At 40.5% G+C, this 19,917-nt stretch overlaps 1 protein-coding gene across 1 annotated transcript in view; it reads right to left on the reverse strand.

Annotated features, from left to right (window-relative positions):
* MEGF11 (multiple EGF like domains 11) overlaps positions 1 to 19,917 on the reverse strand; it is a 257,722-nt gene that overhangs the window by 212,125 nt on the left and 25,680 nt on the right. The gene's annotated exons all lie outside the window — the stretch shown is intronic.

Genomic DNA, 19,917 nt, shown 5'->3' on the forward strand with positions numbered 1-19,917 from the left:
TGAAGTATCGATTTTTGCCAGAATAGTGCAGGATATACCTGAATGTCTATCAAAAACACTTGCACCAATAAAGTAGTTCCATGTTCTAGTTTGTATTTTACTTTCCTTACACTTCTACTTCAACAACTTCTACTTGGTATCAGTGGCAGACATTGACGTTTGGTTTTAGGTCTGGGCCTTCAACTTACAGACACTGTTCATATAGCATTATATGAACATTACATACACATATCATGTATATACATAAACAAGAACATGATATAACCAGTTCCTTCTGATTACCATCAGTGGAATTGTTCAATTGGACCATTCATTTACTGGGAAGGCGACAAAGCACCTCACTGACGTAGGAGCGTTTCCAGAATTGTCATAATGGAAAGTCACCAAATATAATTGCGTCTTTTCTGACCTATTTGGTTAAGAAACGTTTCAGAAATGTGCTTTAATGGTAAGGAAAAATTGCTTACACTTCCCTTGCGAGACAAGGCTGTGCTGGGTTCTCACAGTGAAGGGATTGAAGATCTGGAGGTAACACCACACATAGTAAAGCCGATCTCAGAGAAAGGCTCTGTTACTTCAGCAGCAGCAAACAGCAAATGAATTATATCCTCACTGTATGCACGAGACGGCCCACACGCTGCTAAAAGGTTTTTATAAATTCCAATGGATGATAATTCTGTAGCTGTTTTTGTCCACTCCTGCATGCTTGTACAGGATCCGCTCAAGAAAAAGCTTTGGAAGCACTTGGAAAAGCTTTCCTGTTGTAGTCACAGAACAACCTCATGGTTTAATACATTATTGTCCCCAGCTTCTGACTGAAATAACCTCACTGACTGGAGGAGTGTTCCTTCTTGGTTAAAGCAATCAGAATCAGCCTCCCGAATCTGAATGTGTGATGTACAGGTCACCTCATTTTTTGCATGGAGAGCATATTAGATATAATCGCTCTAGTGGCAGACTCAGAGAACAAAAGCAGTAAAATATTTCCTAAGGTAAAATATAGCTCCCAGGAGACACCAAGCCTGAAGCAAAAGGTTATTTTACTGAAGACATATGCTGTATGTTTTATTATTCTTGAGGGGATGCAGTGGTCTTGTTCCAATATTCCAATACGTGAGACTTCACCCCACCTGCCCTTTGCAGACCTTGGAAGCAAAACGTCCTTATGCCACCGATGGGCAGAAAGGGAAGTGAGACAGAGAAGTCAAGAGGCCAGTGCAGAACCACTTCATGTTTAGTGAGCACGGTGAAGAATGATGGATGTGGATAATTACCTGCAATTTGTATCTGAGACAATCTTTTCGACAGAACACCAAATAAGGGTTTAAAAGTCCAAGGTGAGATTCCGGGTGGTAGTAATTAATGGCAGGTAAAGCGGTCAGCAGCCTAAACCTCTGGGGAGCGGAGCAGACAAGTGCTGGTCAGTATTTCAGGGTTATCTGTGGTAATAGAAGATGGGGAGGAGTGTCTCAGTACAGGATCCAGCCTCCTTCGAGAGAGCTGACAAAAGCCTCTTTCTGCTTGAAGATCACAAACAGCAAGGAAGGAGAAGAATTGCACAGGAATAAATCGAGAAGAAATTTAAAAAAAAAATTAAGAGAATACTGAAATGGAATATTAGTGGAAACGTTTTGACAAGAAGATCTACAAAATGTATGGAAAGTTTATATAAAATAAACGGCACGGTCACCAAGACAAACCAACAGAAAACTCAGCAGAGAAGCAGCCCACACTGGCCACAGAAAAGTCCAATAGGATCATGTCTCCCTACTACCTAAAACTACTATAGGGAAGGTCACTCAGAATCCCAGCTGAGCTGATTATCCACAGCACCAGGTACTGCATGGGTATGTGTGAACACAGGCTAATAACTAGTAGTTTGCCAGTAAAAAAATGAAACAAAAAAACCACATTGAAATATTGCTACATTCTTTTATTATGTCTAAACATAATGAACTTTAGCATTTGCATCGGTGTTCTCATATTTTGCAGCAGGTATTGCTGATAGGAAATATGCTGAATATTTTGGAAGTATGAGGAGTTGAAGCAATGGGCAAGCCCAGGATTTCCAGCACCTGCCTGACTTCAGGCTTCGGGAGGCTGAAAGGAAAAACATTTATGGGCACAATTCAGTGCTCAAGTACCTACACTCACCATGTGCTACAGCTAGAACAGATCCCAAGGCATGGTGTGGTGCCTTTGCCTCATCAAAAGTAAAGAGGAAGAATCCGAACACTGTGATAGTGTTTTGCTCTCTGGGGAAATTCACAAAAAAAAAATCTGTTAGGGCAGAGGAGAAAATAATGGCCCAAAAATTTCAACCTTGGAAGTGTCCTATTAATGTATTTCCAGCTTCTCTTTGTATGGAATGACTTGCATACAAATCCAACAGAACTAGATTTAGCTGCTTCTGAACACGCAGATAGAGGTTTGGGGTTTTTTTTCTCTTTTTGAACAAAAGTCATGAAAGGACTAGATTTCAAAGGTTTTCTTTTTTTTTTTTTTTTTCCTTTTTTAAATAGAGATTTACTTACTGCTGCCTGGAAAGCTTCTGCTAGGCTCACTAGGATGTTCAAATGCAGAAATCCCACTCTAGGCAGCAACAGGAAAACATGGACTTGAATGCTGAGACAGGAATCACACAGGTTCCGAGGAGCTGAAGGATGGAAGAATTTGATACAACACTTAGAGATGACTTGGGGTATAACCCACATAAGGAGGCTTAGCCAGGGTTAACTGCATTCATATCTTCTCTTGTCTCACTAATATTCCTCATTCCTGGGACGCTGTGCATGACAAGTGATACATAAGCCTTAGGAGAAGACGCTGAAGTGAGAGAAGATTCTGAATTGAGAGGCTGAGATCCTATTTTAACTAGATCATAATCAATAGACTTATTCCTGCTTCATTATTATTTATACGGTGTAGCGCACAAGAGAGAGGGAGGGATGGAGAACTCCCATGCTATGCAGTAGGCACAAGCACACTCACGAGCACAGAAAATTCTACCATGTCCAATTAATATCAGCATGTCTTATTTCAAATGGCTAACTCTGTGTTTACAACTACATAACAGAGACAATGGTCTATCTGCATTGGCGATTTTAACAAGATGGCTCTGTTCTCCTTTGTCCAGTCCCAAGGAATGCAAATTTTAATCAGGGGGGTGGGGGGTGGGGGGGGTGGTGTAAAAAATTTTAAAAAATAAATAAAAATTAAAACCCAGGACCAGGTTGCAGAGTTTAGATGCTTCTTCAGCTTGTTACATCCTCTTTCAATAGCCATGAGAAACTGAGGGCACCTCAGTGCCGCAGGAACTAGAACACGGGTCCTGGATCCCTGTTATTCTGAACGTGGAGCACTGCAAGCAAGGACATCTCCAGCTCTCAGTGAGAGCGCTTTTTTTGTTGAAATATCATTCCTCACTGTTTGGAATGAAACCCATTATTACCAATTAACCTGCTGTGAACCCATATCACTGGCTGAATTGAGCATAATTATTCATCCATAGTAATAGCTAAAGTAAATTCTGGCAATCTCGGCTAACATTGACTTCTCCTTTGGGAAAATTTTCAATGATGCCATGTCCTTGGTTTTGTTTTTAAAACCTTTTTTTGTGTGTGTTAAGCTGCAACTGAAAATGTATCATTATGACTCATTTCTTCTTGTTTTGTTACGTTGTTTTCTTTTTTCTCACACAAACATCTATAACTCTATTATCAACTGAAAAATTACCTCCACGTGTTCAGAAACCTGATTCTTCTTAAACAAAGTTTTAGCATCAGTAGCCCATGTAGGTTGTCTAAAAATAAATTTTTAGATTAGTTGTTACTTTTCATAGCTTTTTAACCACACAGTCTGATGAACCACAGCCCTCTGAGCAAATGCAGGCATAAATCTTGGTGTCAATTTATTTCAGGTTGTCAAACGTAATTTACTAAGAGAACGTCTGCCAAAAAAGAATCCAGAGGCAAACCTAAGTTGTCATCTTAAATTAAGTGTGGTTCCTTTTTGTTAATCTTTCTACATAAATGGTTGTAAAGTGGTGCATTAAAGATGCAGCAGTTCTCTTTCCTAATAAAAAGGCAGAGGTGGAAAAACAGAAGAAAGACAGAAAGTTTCTCTAGCTGAGGGAACACGTGCTCAAGACGATTAAGTAAATGCTCCCTTGCTCTCTGAAAACTGCAGTCTTGTGTTTATTCTTAGGCCACATACACGTGGGAAATGAACAACCTGAACACTGAGGAAGAAGAATAGCAAAATATCTGCATCAGCTTAGCGTTAGTTTTTTGCAAAGGAGAATTATTCAGAAGGGCAAGAAATATGTACTGTGATAGCCCTGCTGCCAGCTGGATGTATCATGTCCCCTCCAGACTGCACTGGAGCTATGGAACTAAGGTCATTAATGACAGGCTGGATTCTGGCTCTCACTGAAGAACTATTTTACTTTCGTAGTCAAGAAACTCTGAATTATTAAACCATGTCACAACCTTTGAAACTTTGCACTGGTACCCCTCCTCTCACCACAATAAGGCTGTTCTTGCCTTATGGGCCTGAATCATGCAGTTATTGCCTTATTTTTTTTACCCTGTGGATTATTATCTCCTCCATATCACCTATGTCCCAGTTGTTCGACTTGACCACTGGCACCTCTTTATATTTTCTCCATAGCTTTTCCCCTGTGTAAAACAGTCAAAATTGATCCACAAAGTTCGTGCCTTTCAGGTCCTTCAGAAAGTCTTCCACCACAGCTCCTTGACCATTTTATGACCAAGGCAACCTGTAGTAGCAAGGAAAAGGTCCAGGCAATGAGGTTTGCTGGATTAACATGTACCATACTTTCCTTTAGGCCTATATGCTGTGCCTTAGTACATTTAATTCTTTCTGGTGAAAGTGAGACCTCCATTTAAGCACGACATCTCCCACAGAAACACAACTATTATACTCCCCCCCGAAAGGCTTTCTGCCCTTTAATTTACCCAAAGAGCTCATTTCCAAACATAGAATTTAGGGCCTGTGTACGAAACAGGCGAACCGATGGTCTGCAGCAATGCCTTAATTGCCCATGCAAATCGGGCACGTGCGTGCTTAGTTAAAACCTAATTAATCTGCAGGCCGGTACACCTCACTTCTGCGAATTGCTCAGGTAAACTTGGATACAATTAGGCTGGGAAGCTGCCTTATCAGTTCCTATTATACATTGTGCCTTTCTCTGTGCCCGGTTCTCAGACTTGACCTTGGTCTCAGAATTCCTGAGGCTGAAGAAACTTCCAACAGGCCGGTGAAAGGTCATCAAGAAAAAACAAGTCCCATCATTTGACTTATATTTGCTATACAGAGTTCCATACCTGAACTTGAAAACGTCCAGGATTCACAAACTGGGCTCAGTAATGCAGATTTGTTAAAGCGTCTACCTACAAAGCCCAACTTTTTAGCTGAAATTTATGAAATGTGTGTTTTCAGGCCCATAGGTCACTTCTTTGGCCTTTGATGTGACTGCCAGACATACCCCTTTGCTGATCAAGCCTCTCATTTCTCTCAGTAGAAGTTAGGGCCCCTGTTTTTGGAGACAGGACCTTTCTATATCCCTTCTATGGACAGAATATTCACCAACATTATCAGTCACTGGGGAAAAATTAATTTCCTACAAAATTCGTCTACGTCCTGTGGTCTAAATCCTGGGCCTAAGCAAGTGAGAGGCACAGGCACTCTGGTTTTAGTCAGATTTATATGCACCTCTGCTTATACCCTTGGCACTCTGCATAGATTAAAAGACAATATTCTACACAACCAATTAAGATCTTATCATATTAATTGAACTGCCATTATAACATTACCACAAGCCATCTAAGTAATCACTATATGATAACTCCTCACAAACCAGTTCATCGACCTACCAGCTGCCTGCAGAAAAGGTGGGTTTGGCAGTGTGCCTTGAAAGCTCAGAATCTGACAGATAATTCCTAAAACAAGAGACCTTTTCCACCTAAATGAAGCCTCCAACTTATCTGAATATGAGGGGAAAACAAGCATGTTTTTTTCCTTCTGAAAATATTGTCGAAGGTTTAAATAATATCTAGACACTACAGAGAGGAAAAAGAAAAATATGAAGCATCTACATTTCTTATATACATAATTATCCATCATCTCAGATCAAGACGAAGGTTGTTTTTATAAGCCAAAGATCCAGGCTCTTATTTAGGATGCGAAGAAATCAGGTGCAAGCCATAGATGTGAATCAGGGTTTTGACTCTTGATCCCTCCCATTTGAGACAAGTGCGTTAGTCACTGGATTACTCTGAAACACTTTTTCTCATGTTTTAACCTTATATTCCAGGAAACAGCATTTTCCTGTTTCACCATTCAATTCCCAATCAGCTGTAACAAGCCTGACCAACATGATGTTAAACCTTCCCTCTTTTCTTCCCTTTACATCTTCCAGTTGTAACGTACTTCTGGGCAAATTGATGTATTTGTTCTGAGCTACTTCTGTCCATTTGTCTCAGACACCCTGAATGAAAGGGGCCTGTTGATACGCTTTGAAAAAAGACAGTTGATATGATGGGACTAAAAGCTCTTTGGTATAAAAGCAGAGGAGCCTTTTGAGAACAAGTCAGAGCATAGAAACTCAGGAGAAAGTTCTGGGAAGGAAGAGATTTCCTTTCCCCAGTAAAAACAGCAGGACAGTGGCATCGGCCAGACAATCCACCCTCATTTCGATATAACATGAAGTTCTCTCTTGGAAGAAGAGACTTAGGAAAGAATATCCTGGCGGACAGAGCACGGGAGCTGTTTACCGTCTATTTATCACAGAGTTTTACAGTTTAAGCCCAACAGTTCCGGGAACACCATGGCATGTACTGACGGTAACTGCAGAACATCATCCATGTTGCAAGGTGGATTACAGGTGTAGTGCAGCTATTTTCTGCTGCTTCCAGAGTTATGCACATTTCCAGCAAACCCTTGTGATCACTACTTGAATTTAACAGTAAAAATCAAACACTAAGGATAATTGTGAAAAGCCCAGCATACCAAAGAGACATTCTTTGAGAGCATATCGAAAGCAACAGATACCTTGATTCTATGGGTTATTCCCCACTGGGTCATATCAGAACCACACCAGGTGAAATATTTTATTTAATTTGCTGATTAATGTACAGTCTTTTAATTTTTGGCATCACTAAGTACTATTTTAAAAAACACAGGACGGTTTCAAACATCCCCCAATGGATGGCTTGAAGGTTTCTAAAAGCTGTTTACAATTGTCTTGCAACAGACTGAGTTCCTGGGAAGACTCATGGAACTGAGACAATCTGAGTACTTCACGCTTTCCAAGACTCTGAACCTGCACATTTTCTGTCAAAATCCATTGCAGCAAATATGTCAGCAGCTTCCTTCAGTTTTACCTCAACCACACATACTAAATGCCCAATCTTTTTTTTTTCATGCTGAACCACCAATGTTACTAATTCTAATGTACAAAGTTAATGTCCAACTAAAAGTCTTCAAGAAACCTCCCATTTGATTGGCATCATAACCAAATATATTCTGAACGTCATTTTGTGATAAGTAAAACGAACACGGCATTTGTCTCCATCCCAGCTTGTTTGTTGGCATCTGGCTTTTCTATTATTCATAGAATGGCTATTATCTGAATTTTTATTTATGCAGTACCAAATCTTAAGCTCCAGTCAAATGCTGTTTAATTTACAGTCTCGAGTCTGAGCCATTGATTTCAGGTCAAGTACTCCTGCTGAATAAGCCCCTCTATTACAAAAGTGACACACACAAGACTTCACCAATAACAGATGGATAACACCAAGATCTATAAGGTCACAGTAATAATGCTAAAGTGATGCAAATCTCAAGTTTCTCTGACAGAACATGGATCAGGCTACTCAGACAACCTCTTTCTTCCCACCATCTCCTAACATAACAGCTTTTGCTTACATCTCTCAATTTCTGTTATTTCCCATCTTCCTTTTCCTAGCCCTGACTTTGCACAGTCAGCCTGTTGAACTCACTAACCTCACAGAAAACTGGACACACTTTTTGTTTTCCTGGCACACGGTATTTTCTCAGTGCTCTGTCATCTGCGTCATCCACCTGCATGCAAGGGTCCGTACACCGACCCTGCGGCACACAGGGACATCCCGCTCACCTCCACATGCCAATCACAGCCTTGCACTCTCAGCGTGTTCGAAAGTATTAATAACTAACTTAAAAAACACAGTTCTCAAAAAGTGTATAAATTACAGAGGACTGAACTGAAGATTAAGTATTTCCTTTTCTTAATATAATAATTCCAGGTTTTCTGAATAATTTGCGGTCAAACTCTACCCACAGCTATAGACATACCAGCTGCACTGTTGGTGCCTCTGTGTGCCTCTTGAATACAGACTTTAATGTGAAAGTTCTGTTAACACTCCAAGTTAATAAACTTGATTTGTTGTGGTTTTTTTTTCTTAATATGCGTACACGGTAAATCCAGTAGCACTGAGCAGAACACAACTGTCGTTCATCTCAGCAGTTCAGCCTGTCGCATGCCATGACAAGAGGTTTTCACAAGCACCTTGAGATGGAAAGAAAACCACAGACTGAGCAAGGTTGCCCATGTTTTACTTGAAAAAAGAAAAATGCTTTTTCTGGTATAACTTTCTCTGAACCCACACCAGTTACAGGAGACAAGCTTGATGTGACAAGAAAATGTTCAACATGTAGCTGAAACAGAAAGACCACTAGTATGTTATGAGAATTGTAAGAAAATTTAAGCTGGGTAGTCTCTGGAAGACAATGTAATACCTTTAAGTCCTATAATATAAGTTACAGGTAACAGCTAAATTCCAGCAAGGTTTGTATTTCATTTTGTGCAGATTCCCCCTTTCCATAATGCATGCTGTCAGCAACCATCCCCTGTTTAATATGCATAGCAATTCTTCTTCTGTGTCATTTACTCAATAATTTGTCCCTTTCTACCAAAGATATTGCTCTGGGTCATGCAGGCAGGAGGTGGGAAGCCAAGTCAATGTGTCCTCTACGGAGGAACCCGGGCAAGCGGAATGTGCACAGAGCGGGAGCTACTCCAAAGATCCTCACGGGCTGCACTAGGTGTAGCAGGACAGGAGAACATTTGCAAGGGAATGAGCCACATCTAAAGCTGGTTGTCACCATCAAAGTTATGAAGCATTCATTACTCGCCTAAATTTCTACACGATACGTAGCCACGCTTTTCTTGAGTTCCTCAATGTTTCGGCACATCACCTACCTTTGGAGAGACAGGAACTGATGCAGGAAATTTTCGTATTTATTCGTAGCCTCATGTCAATACTGCCTGACTGCAAACATGAGCTGTGATTCAATTAGATACTAAAATACATGCCAAAGTACAAGCTCTTTAGTCGAAGCAATGAACCCATTTAAGTCAGGCATACAGCATGACAGCTACGCTGAATTCAGCCCAAGAGCAGAAATTCTATTTCAGTTCTGAAGGTCATGGCCATTTCAGTGATACGCTGCATTTCTTGCTTTGCTTTCACAGCTGATATTCTGGCTTACTTTTGTTAAAATAAAACTTACGATACTATGGACTTAAGAGGGGAGTTTTTATTTCAAAAGCCAGGATGCCACCAAAAAGAATGTGGATTTTTCAGTTTGAATAATCTTTCCTGTTGGAGGAAGAGATTTAACATAAAAAATACCTTCCAATTCTTCTATCTGTACATAGCAGATATTAGTAAACATTATTGTGCCAGTAAGCTAATACTTACGAAGATAATGCAGAAAAAGTTTCAAAGCTTTACCTAAGGACTGTAGGAAGCAAGAGATAACTGCAGCACAGAAAAAGAACAGCTATTGAGTTCAATACTTTCCTTGCTAAGATCAGCCACGATGGAATTTTACCCTTCCCCTTCTTAATTTTTTTACTCCCATAAATCAAAGAAGTCTTACATTAAAAAAATTGGCAAGCAATCAGTCAGAGCAGACTAATTGCTTTTGCTATTTAAAAAGAGCCTAATTTTAAATGGCTAAAGTGTTGTGGTTTAAAGTAGCTATTGTACATGTGCATTAATTAATTTCCTAAGGATTTTTATTACATCTCCATGACACAGTCTAATTATCTGATAATGCTTTTTCCCATGTATATGAGAACGACATTGCTACAGTATGTACTTCCATTGTACTCAAAGAGCCTGCAAAGTGGGAAACCAAAGGACCCAAGGTCTGTCTCCTCTGCTAAATAACACGTCAGGAAGCCTGACTGTAAAATCGTTTCATTCCAAAGGGATACGAGAGATAATCTGTCAAACATCATTGCCCAACTTATGCATTTTTCATACTCTTTCAAAGATGCGAAGAAAAAGTGAGAGAAAGAGTGCCCACAGTATTTCATTAAACATTTCCCTTCTTCTTGAATGAAAAATATAAATGCTGCTTTCTTCAACTGGTCAGCATAAGGAATGCAAACAGCGCTGGCTGGCAGTCTCCCACCCTCTACTTCCATCTATTTCTAATGCTTAAATTGCTTTTTTGGTAAGTCCAGCTCCACATCACTGGAGGGATGTTCTGTCAGGTTGTTCTCAAATTCAGGTCTGGCAGTTGGCTGTGTAATTTCTTACACCCAGGACACAGGGCACACCAACTTTCGTTCCTAAAATCCTGAAGCAGGTTTCAGAAGCTGAAGAATAAGTCTCACCACAAGTAGGAAAAATACAGAACATGAAAATGTAGCCTAGTCTCTGGAAAGTATAATACCAAATAGATTTGACCCATGATATGCCACAGAGTTTGTAGTTTTCCTCTGTACTGCTGTCCCACAATGAATCACGATAGAGGTTGGACACCACCGCAGCGAGACCCGTGGCAGGGACAGGATCCAGCGGGACTCTCATTCCTGACACTGCACTGAGATGGGTCTGTTCTCCGTACTGCAGGAGAGATGGTCCCAATTTGGAACAAACTGAAGGGTGTCCACATATGTACCACCCCCAATTCACTTCCCGTTACCTACAAGGAGAAGCCAAAGCCTACCAATATCAAAATGAGAAATACATAAATGTCAGGTTGAAAATAAGGAATAGATAAAGGCCCAGGAATCTGCTCATTGAATAAGTTATTGCAGCTGGCAGGTGAAATAGCTTGGATCTCAACTACAGCAAAGGCAACGGGGAACCCGGCAAAATGAATGAGAAATATACGCTGCAGGAAAAAGAACTTTTGTGTGTTTTTCTTAATTTTCATTCTGTTTAGGAAAAACTCCAGTGAACTCAAATCTTGGCAATGACTTAGACTAACGTCAAGTTAATTTTGACTAAATATACTAGATAACAGTAGCGGAGGGTTTCCCTGTTACAGTAACAGTAATTGCTACAGTAATAGGTATTCATCTGGGCAGGTTTCAGCTACCAGATAATAAGAGGCCAGTCTCACCTCATCTGCCTCATGTTAAATCATTAGCATCCTGCATATATACTGAGAGACTCAACACTGAAAATGTGATCTACTTGCTTTAGACTAGAAACCAAGCCACAAATGAACATATCAGTGCTGGCCTAGGCACTACAGAGACGGCTTCCCCGAGTTTGTGTGGGTACAAATCAAACAAAATACTGCACAGCATATGGAATATAACCTGGGGGAGGGAGAGCTGGGGAGATAGCAGACTCATTTGTAGCGTCTAATCTGTGTTTGATGCACACAAGTAACTCCCATTAACGCGAAATCAAGTACTATCGCTCCAAAAGCAGCTCGCTGCTGCCCGCTAACCCTGCTCCTCCGCAGGGTCTGCTGGGGCTCTGCAGTAGCACAACCTTCTGCTACTCAATTCTACTAGTGAAGCTTGTGCCAAAGCCTGGCTTCGGGGTGAGCTTGGCATTGTTACTAGGTGAAAAATACACACAAATATTCAGACTTATTTCAAGCTTAGTTCTTGGCCTTCTGGGCCCTAATTTCCAGCTTAAAGAAGCTTTGAATCCTGCAGATGAGTCAGCAGATCATATCCCCAGCACAGCAGTCCAAGGCCATTGCTCACACGTCGAATTCTGCGCCTCCTTCCTCCTGGCCAGCAGCACAAGGACACCACGTTGCTCTCCGCAGCTCTCAGGATGCAGCAACCAGGCTACGATCACATATCGCAGGGATCTGGAGGGTATTAGAGCCTCTCGAAGAAGATGCTCACACTGAGTATACACACTCCAACCCACTTCTCCGCTGCAATGATGTTGGTTAAACACCACCCACAAAGTTGAGGTCCAAACCTTGCAGACACTGAATCATAGAATCATTTTGTCTGGAAGAGACACTCAAGATCATCAAGTCCAACCATAACCTAAATCTAGCACTAAACCATGTCCCTAAGAACCTCATCTAAACGCCTGAGTACCCATAGAGAAATTCCTGCTCCCTAGGGAGATAAAGAAGCTCAGAACTTTACCAGAGCAGGATGGAAAACACAGAAAGCAAAAAGAACATGAACTTCGTTGGTATACATTATCTTCCTGTATCCTTGTACAACGTGTGCTTGGCGTGGACATGTGTCGTCGCTGGCAGAGAAGCAGCTGCAGAGTGAAAATGTGAGAGCAGTAAAACATTGCAGCACTTCAGGGGAAACTGCAAGCAATTCCCATTCTATTGACCTGCTCTGGACATCAAAGACACACTGAGTTTATTTGGAAACCCTAAATTCTGCAGCATGTTGTGTGAAGATGCTCTAGTTAAGCTTGTTTGACTGACTGACTAAAATGGAATTATATTTATTATAGCATTCTAAGATACAGCAAGGAAATACACATTCACAGCTAAATAAGCATCTAAATTGCCATACTTTGTAAATGTAGCACACAGATATAAAACTTTCTGGGGTAAAAAGGTGCATTCATTTTCAGTGGTTTATAAGATTAAAACTTCATTGTAAATTATTATCAAAACTATAGCATTATAGCTAAGTTAGAATTCCCTTAATTGCAAACCCACTAGAATTTGAGCATGTAACTCAAGCTGAAGTTTCAAATGCCATACAACACCCATCAAAATATTTCCCCAAAGAAACCAATAGAAAAATTGGTATTTAAAAAGAAGCATTATATAAAAATAGATTTTTAATACTGCGTATCTGTAATATGAAACTTCTGACAATAGTAAAATCCAGATATTAATTTGCTTCTTTTCATGATGTATATTGCTGCTCAAGTAATTTTTGCTGACAACAGAGGTGCCAAGGAACTTTCACACAAGTTTTTTTGAATGAAGACAACCCTTATCTAGCTCCTTCCCTTGCTTATAAACAAGGCAACACTGGCAGATGTACTGGGTGGATCCGCAATATTTGACAAAAGCGCCTGGGCTCCCTTGCGTGGAGAAATGTCATTATGGCACAGGAGAGAATCACTATCTGACCCATCAATGATTATTTGGTGGGGGGATTTTGTCACTCTGTTCACCACTGTTTGCAAAATCTATGTTTTAAAATAGTCCTGGAAAAACCCATTCTGCCCTTTGAAGTATGAACCGGGAACCTGAATCAGCCTTTCCTGTAAACGCACATGTTGTTACACACCTGCAAAGCGTCGAGACTGTTCTGCTGCATCCAGGATTACAGCACTGGGTTCTCGGTCTGCAAAACTTGCTTTCCAAAACTCTGCATGGACCACCAGTGAGCTCTGACTCATTATCATTGCAAGACTTTGTTCCTACTTTGTGGTAAACAGATTAATTATCTAACATTCTAGTTTTCAATCATGCATTTTTAACAACTTTTAGGAGAGCTCCTGTCCTTTGAAATATGCTCAAAATACTTCATTGATCCTTCAGACTCCTGAACATTGAGAATATTTTTTTCTACTTGTTTTTTGTGAACTTCTCAGTTACTTTTTTGCCCATTGCAGGGAGATCCATATAAAGTACAGCAGCACCTTCCTGTTCCAGTTCTGCCCCAGATTCTATTGACAATCCAACACGGCGTTCGCATGCTCGTGAAATGATGAGCAGCCCATCCCTTTCTCGTCTTGCACAAACGTGTGTGCATATGGGTTCTGCTCTTCTGCTTCTATTATAACGCTCTTCAGATGGCACATTTGCAGTCAGGTACACAGGGGCAAGTGAGGATTCCCAGGTCTACCTACAAACCTGGTTTAGGGAGCATCTTGAATTCACATTCTCCATGTCCTGATCTCTCCAAGTATGGCAGAATTTAGATAAGAATGCATTAAAGATGATGTATGAACCAAGGTCCAAACCCTTCAATAAGTATTGTTCAAGATGAGTGAGCTATTTAAATGGATTACTTTACAGAAGAAAAGACTTAATGCTGTGTTATCATAAATCTATATTTCCATGGCAGAGACACTGTAATTTAATAATAATGTTGTTTAGCTTCTATAGGTATACGGTGAAACCTTGTCTCCTTTCAAATCTATATGGACAGACATCTTTTCAACCTCAAGGAATATGTCTCATAAGTCAGAGAGGTACTGTAAAGGAAAAAGCAGAATACTAAGCAGCAACCTGTGAAGGGAGTGCATTTTACTAGGAAAAGGATCAAAATAAATGGCCAGGAGGTACTTGACATGACAAGGAACAGGCACTTACTTCAAGCCAGTGCTGTGATTTTTGTAATAAAGCTACTGGAACATTAAATCAGTTGGCAAAACAAAATCTTACTAAGAGCTGCCTTAAAGAAACAGACTTTTTAAAGCCATTTTTTATTATCCATTGCTGAAGACAGCCTGTCATATGCTTTAAGCCAACTGTATTAAGAATACTCAAATACCTAATACAGCATGGTGTGGAAAGACCCCTCATCGGAGTCTCCACAGTGGGAACACATTCTAACAGAACATTTTCACACTGTGATAAAACAAAGAGGCAGAATTTCTCTCAGCATAGGTCATTTTTGTGAGTTCCTCAACTGCCGATCGCAGTCTCATTGCTGGAATACGGGCAGACAAATGGAACAAGTGTCTTTATCTGCTTGACTGCAAAACTAAACCCATCTCAAACCACCAGCTAAGCTGCCCAACTTTCCGGAGTGCTAATTCTAAATTAACACTAAAGAGTATGACTTCATCCAGTTCTGCTCAGTGAAGACAGTGTCTTAGAGAGAATTAATATGCTCAACTACTTCATCTAGAAAGAAAGTGTCTCCACGGCCTGAAATAAGTGGAAAACATCAGTCAGCTGATGGGACCTGCACTGACAACCTTGTTCTTAAGCTATTTATCCAAACTGAGCCTAAACAAATCCCAGATCCAACACCATTATTCGCAACCCAGTGAAAGAGAATAAAGCCATGGTCATCATTAAGCCATGCAACTGTATGATTCGTGCTCAATGTAAACCTGGGAAAACAAAACAAAACACACAAACCAAAAAGAGCATAATAACTTTTTTTCTATTAAAAAAAAATCCCACTGAAATGTCACAATCTGAAATAAATCTTTCCCTACTTTATTCTCCTCTCTCATCTGAGGTCTTTATGAAGGCATCCGCAGGCTGGGACGGCGCACACAGCACGAGCGCCACTGACAGTTGATGAGCAGAATTAAGTCTCTGACTGTACCCGACTCAACCATCCTGAGGGTGGGAAACAGGAACCTTTGCTCAGGGAGTTTATCACTCTAATCATGTTGCCTGCTGCATTTGCATCGCCTTTACTGACCAGCAAAATGAGTCATCATATTTTAAAACTAAATTATTCTAAACCCAGCTGTATTGCAACTTGCTAATCTTCTAAATAAAAATATTAATTAGGTGCCTAATGAAAAATCATTGAATAGACTTTCAGATGGGATTTGAAAAAAATTTCTTACCATAATGTCAGATTTCACTATTTTCTTTTCATTGCTGTTTGGTTGGTTTTCTTTCCTGTTTCCTTCAGAGTTTCTTTCATTCCTTTTAGGTAGAATTCCCGTGGGACAGAAGGGAGAACTCCAGCCAGGACCTCAGCCAGCACAGGGCCCACAGCACCCACAGCTCTAGGAAATCCTAATGTATTTTTTTCTCCAGTCTAAGGAAAAAAACCCCAAACCTAAAGCCAAGCCTTTCACATGTTTTCACACCGTCTACTTGTGTCAGCAGAATTCGCTGCTGAGGAACTTAGAATCTGTAACTTTTTCTTAGCAACTTTGGCTAACTGCCATCAGAAAAAACAGTCCCACCTACAAGAGAACTAACAGTCAATTACTGACAAGACAGCTGAGGATTAATGATTAAGACGACATTAGAATGAAAATGCCCATTTCAAAATTTAATCAAAGAGTGACTTTTTTTAAAATGTGGTATCAGACCGGAAAGCCCTCTCCACAGCACTATCCCACGTTCCCAATGCTTAGAGGTGAAAAATACTAGATATTAGGGATTTTATCCAAAACCCATTGAAATCAATGAAAATTTGCCCATTGATTCCAACTGGCTAGTAATCAAGCCTTTAAGACAGCTTTTATATGTAATGGAAAGTGACACGCAAAAGGCAACACACTATCTGTATATTAGGGCTGATTCTCTGCAGACATGGAGCACACACACATGTGTCTGCCTGCCTAAGACACTCCTGGCAAAAATAAGGAATCTGTTCTCTCTGGTGGTCAATGCTAAAATGGAAATTTCACATTCCCTCCATGCGTAGGAAAAGGTGAAAGAATTGTAGAGGAAATAAGGCTCCACTGACTGATACATTTTGCAGGACAAGATGCAGAGAGCAGCTGCAGTAAATCTGCATTTCAGGCACTGCAGAGACGCGCTCCAGGTAATCCTTCATGCAGCCCGAGTCCAAAGTTAGGTCATCAATTCGCAGTCTCTGTTCCACAAGATCTGTGCAGCAGTTCACACACTCATTCTACTACGAGCCTCAAACCAAAGCACATCTGAAACAGAGATTTGCTCCAAACCCTAAACCTGACAATTTAGCTTTTCATACTGTGTTCCTAGACACAAGATGTCGAGGTGTTCTTATCGTCTCCAAAATTTTTTCTTAGTCCTTGAATGTTGTGCATATGTGGCTACCAGATCACCCTACTCAAAACGAGCTTGTGGTAGTATTAGCAAAAGAGCTGGGTCTCAAGAACCCAAGAAGATAGTTTTTATCTCCAGGAGGAAGAGGGAGAAGTTTACGCCACATCTCATATCTGGCCAGTGCTCAGGCAGGGGCCTCCTGGCTCCCTCTCTGCTGTCACTTGCACTATTTGAGTCTGGGGCACTAAAACCTGAGAAGAACTGAAGAAAGCTTGCGCCGAGATAATTCCCCATGCAGAAGTAAACCAGAGAGATAATCTTTTTGCTGCTCAGAGAATCTATTTTAAGGTATTGGCATTTGATTTAAATAAAACAAAAGCTCTATGGGATTCATTGTTCTGTCTGCTGAGTAATGAACACCAACATGATAATTACATCAAAATTGATTGGTTTAGAAATGTCTGCTTTAATTAATTTATCATAATACTTAGAGAACAGTTTCAGACAAGGTTTAATGCACCAAAGATTAAATGTCATTCACTCGCAATGCCGGAGAATGGACACACCCATTTGCAAAGCACATTCCCCATGTTAGTGAACGCAGAACATGTTTGTGAAGGATTCTTCCCTTTGGGCGCTATGTTGCTTCATGTGCCACATATGCTCAGCATTACAACTTGACATTAAATTCTATTATTAAGATACACATGTATTAAAAACAATTCCTCCAGACCATTTTTTACAGTGTTTTAGACTTGTAATGTTGGAAAATCTAGAAATAGTTACAGTTCTTTGTCTCCCAACAAGTTTAAAAGGAAAACAGAAGTACACTTCAATAGGAGTGATGCAAAGACCAGATCATCCATCCAAGAGCAGTATTTTATTTTTTGACACCTTGCCTTAGCCTGGCAATAGTTTGCAAATCCCCTTCCGATTTGTTATAATTTGCTAGCAGGGGTTGTGGCAATCTCAGTCATGTTGACTGGCGTATTTGGGGCATAAGGAGGGTCCTTTCTCCCATTCTTCATGAGTATCCAGTGCATCTGCACACAGAGGAGTCACAGGCAACCATGAACAAAGGACACAACATTTCCCTGGGAAGGTGGCGGAATAAATAATCCTGGAAACCACTTCCAAAGAGGGGAAGGACAAGAAGATGACCGGGAGCAGTCCACATGGATTTATGAAGGGGAAATCATGCTTAATCAACCCGATAGTGTTCTGTGATGAGATGACTGGCTTGCTGGCCGAAAGGAGAGCAGTGGCTCTTGTTTATCCTGACTTTCGTAAGGCTTTTGACACTCTCAGCATCCCAGCATGAAGTTTCCATCCTTGTAGATATTCTAAACCCAACCAGACAAGCTCCTGAGCACCCTGCTCTAGATGACACAGGGGAGGGGTTGAAGTAGATGATCTCATGAGGACCCCTTCAACCTCAACTATTCTATGATTCTCTAACATCATGAATGGCCCATTTACATCCAGGCAGAAGGATGGATGCCCTCTCTGTCTCTACTGGCTATATCAATAGCTGGACACAAAGCAGCATCCACAAAGAACATCACAAATCTTTTTTCCATTCCTTCCTTTTTGCCTAGACAAGGACCTGTGACGTGTTCTAGGCACTAAATAGTTAAGAGAAGCAACACTAGTTAATTAAGGCTGCTACCCAAGATGTACTGGTAAGTTTGTCCCCAAACTAAATCACTTTCCGATCCCTTCAGAGATGCCCTTGAGGAGTCTCTTGCCATTACCCTGAGCCAGCAAGACCGATTTGAGCACCAATGTGTCTTTCCAGGCTCACGTCAGCTCCTTCCAGTTGTGTGTGACACTTTCTCCAATCCTGGGAGCAGGAATCAGAACTAGCGGCTGTTACAGCAGATCACGGCCCTCACCTCAAAACTGCTGATGTCTGGATTTTTCAGATCGCTCCGAACCACAATTTTGAGCACAATTTGCTGGCTGAGGATACTTGAAGTGAGAAATAACTTAGTTAGATGTTTAACATTTAGAAAGTGCTAAACACTTTTAAATGATGGCAATTTTTCCTGTACAAGCCATGTTAAAAAGTGAGTTGCCAAGCTAAACATCCCAGTTGAGGAAAGGCCAGGTAGAAACAGGAGGGTCACTAAAGCAAAGCTGCCACTCTTCTTAGAAGGACGAAAAATAGGAAGTGTTCTCCTTTGCAACAAGCCGTGAACACAACAGGTGAAGGAGGAAAGATTTTTTTATGATCCTTTCAATATGCCCTCTTGCAAGAGAAATATTCTTATTTGCTAATTTTCTGTTTCAAGGAAATATATATTGCAACAGGGCAACCTGACAGCATGAGAATTCATTGTGCAAGAACAAAAATTAGTTTCATTTGTTTACGTCCCAATCCTTATTTTCTTTACTCTTAGTATTATGTGAATGTATTTTATATTTAACTTTCTCCTTTGTTACCTTTTTCTTAGTTTTTCTGCCTTAAGGGGAAACCTGGCTAGGGACTTTCCTGCTTATCCAGACTGTGGGAAGGACACAAATCATTTAGGCCACAAGAACCAGTTTTAATTTTTGCATTAGCATTTACATGCTTCAGCTGTGACATGATCATCCTGAGCGAGGCTCTTCATAAACAAATACTTAATTCTAGATCAGAGTCATGAGGCCACCCATCTCAGTTGCCGACATCATAAAGTTTAATTTACAGAGTATAAATATGCCCTTCTACTCAAATTTATTGGCTGAAAAACATCAGGCAAGTGTTTTGACTCTGATTAATTTATTTTCTTGTACCTATAGTTCCCAGAATATTTGACAATTTTTCAGATTCTTAAAATCAAATTGGGTAACCTCTACTCAGTCTGGAAAGCTTAACTGCGCAACCCACTGTGAGAGCAAGAGTTTGCTTTTCAAAGAAAGTCAGTTTACATTTCATCAACTGAACACAAGCTTTATTTCTTTTTTGTTTAAAAGCAGGAAAGCGTAATG

The sequence above is a fragment of the Caloenas nicobarica genome, chromosome 10 (assembly GCF_036013445.1).
Source record: "Caloenas nicobarica isolate bCalNic1 chromosome 10, bCalNic1.hap1, whole genome shotgun sequence".
In the NCBI taxonomy this organism is placed as follows: domain Eukaryota; kingdom Metazoa; phylum Chordata; class Aves; order Columbiformes; family Columbidae; genus Caloenas; species Caloenas nicobarica.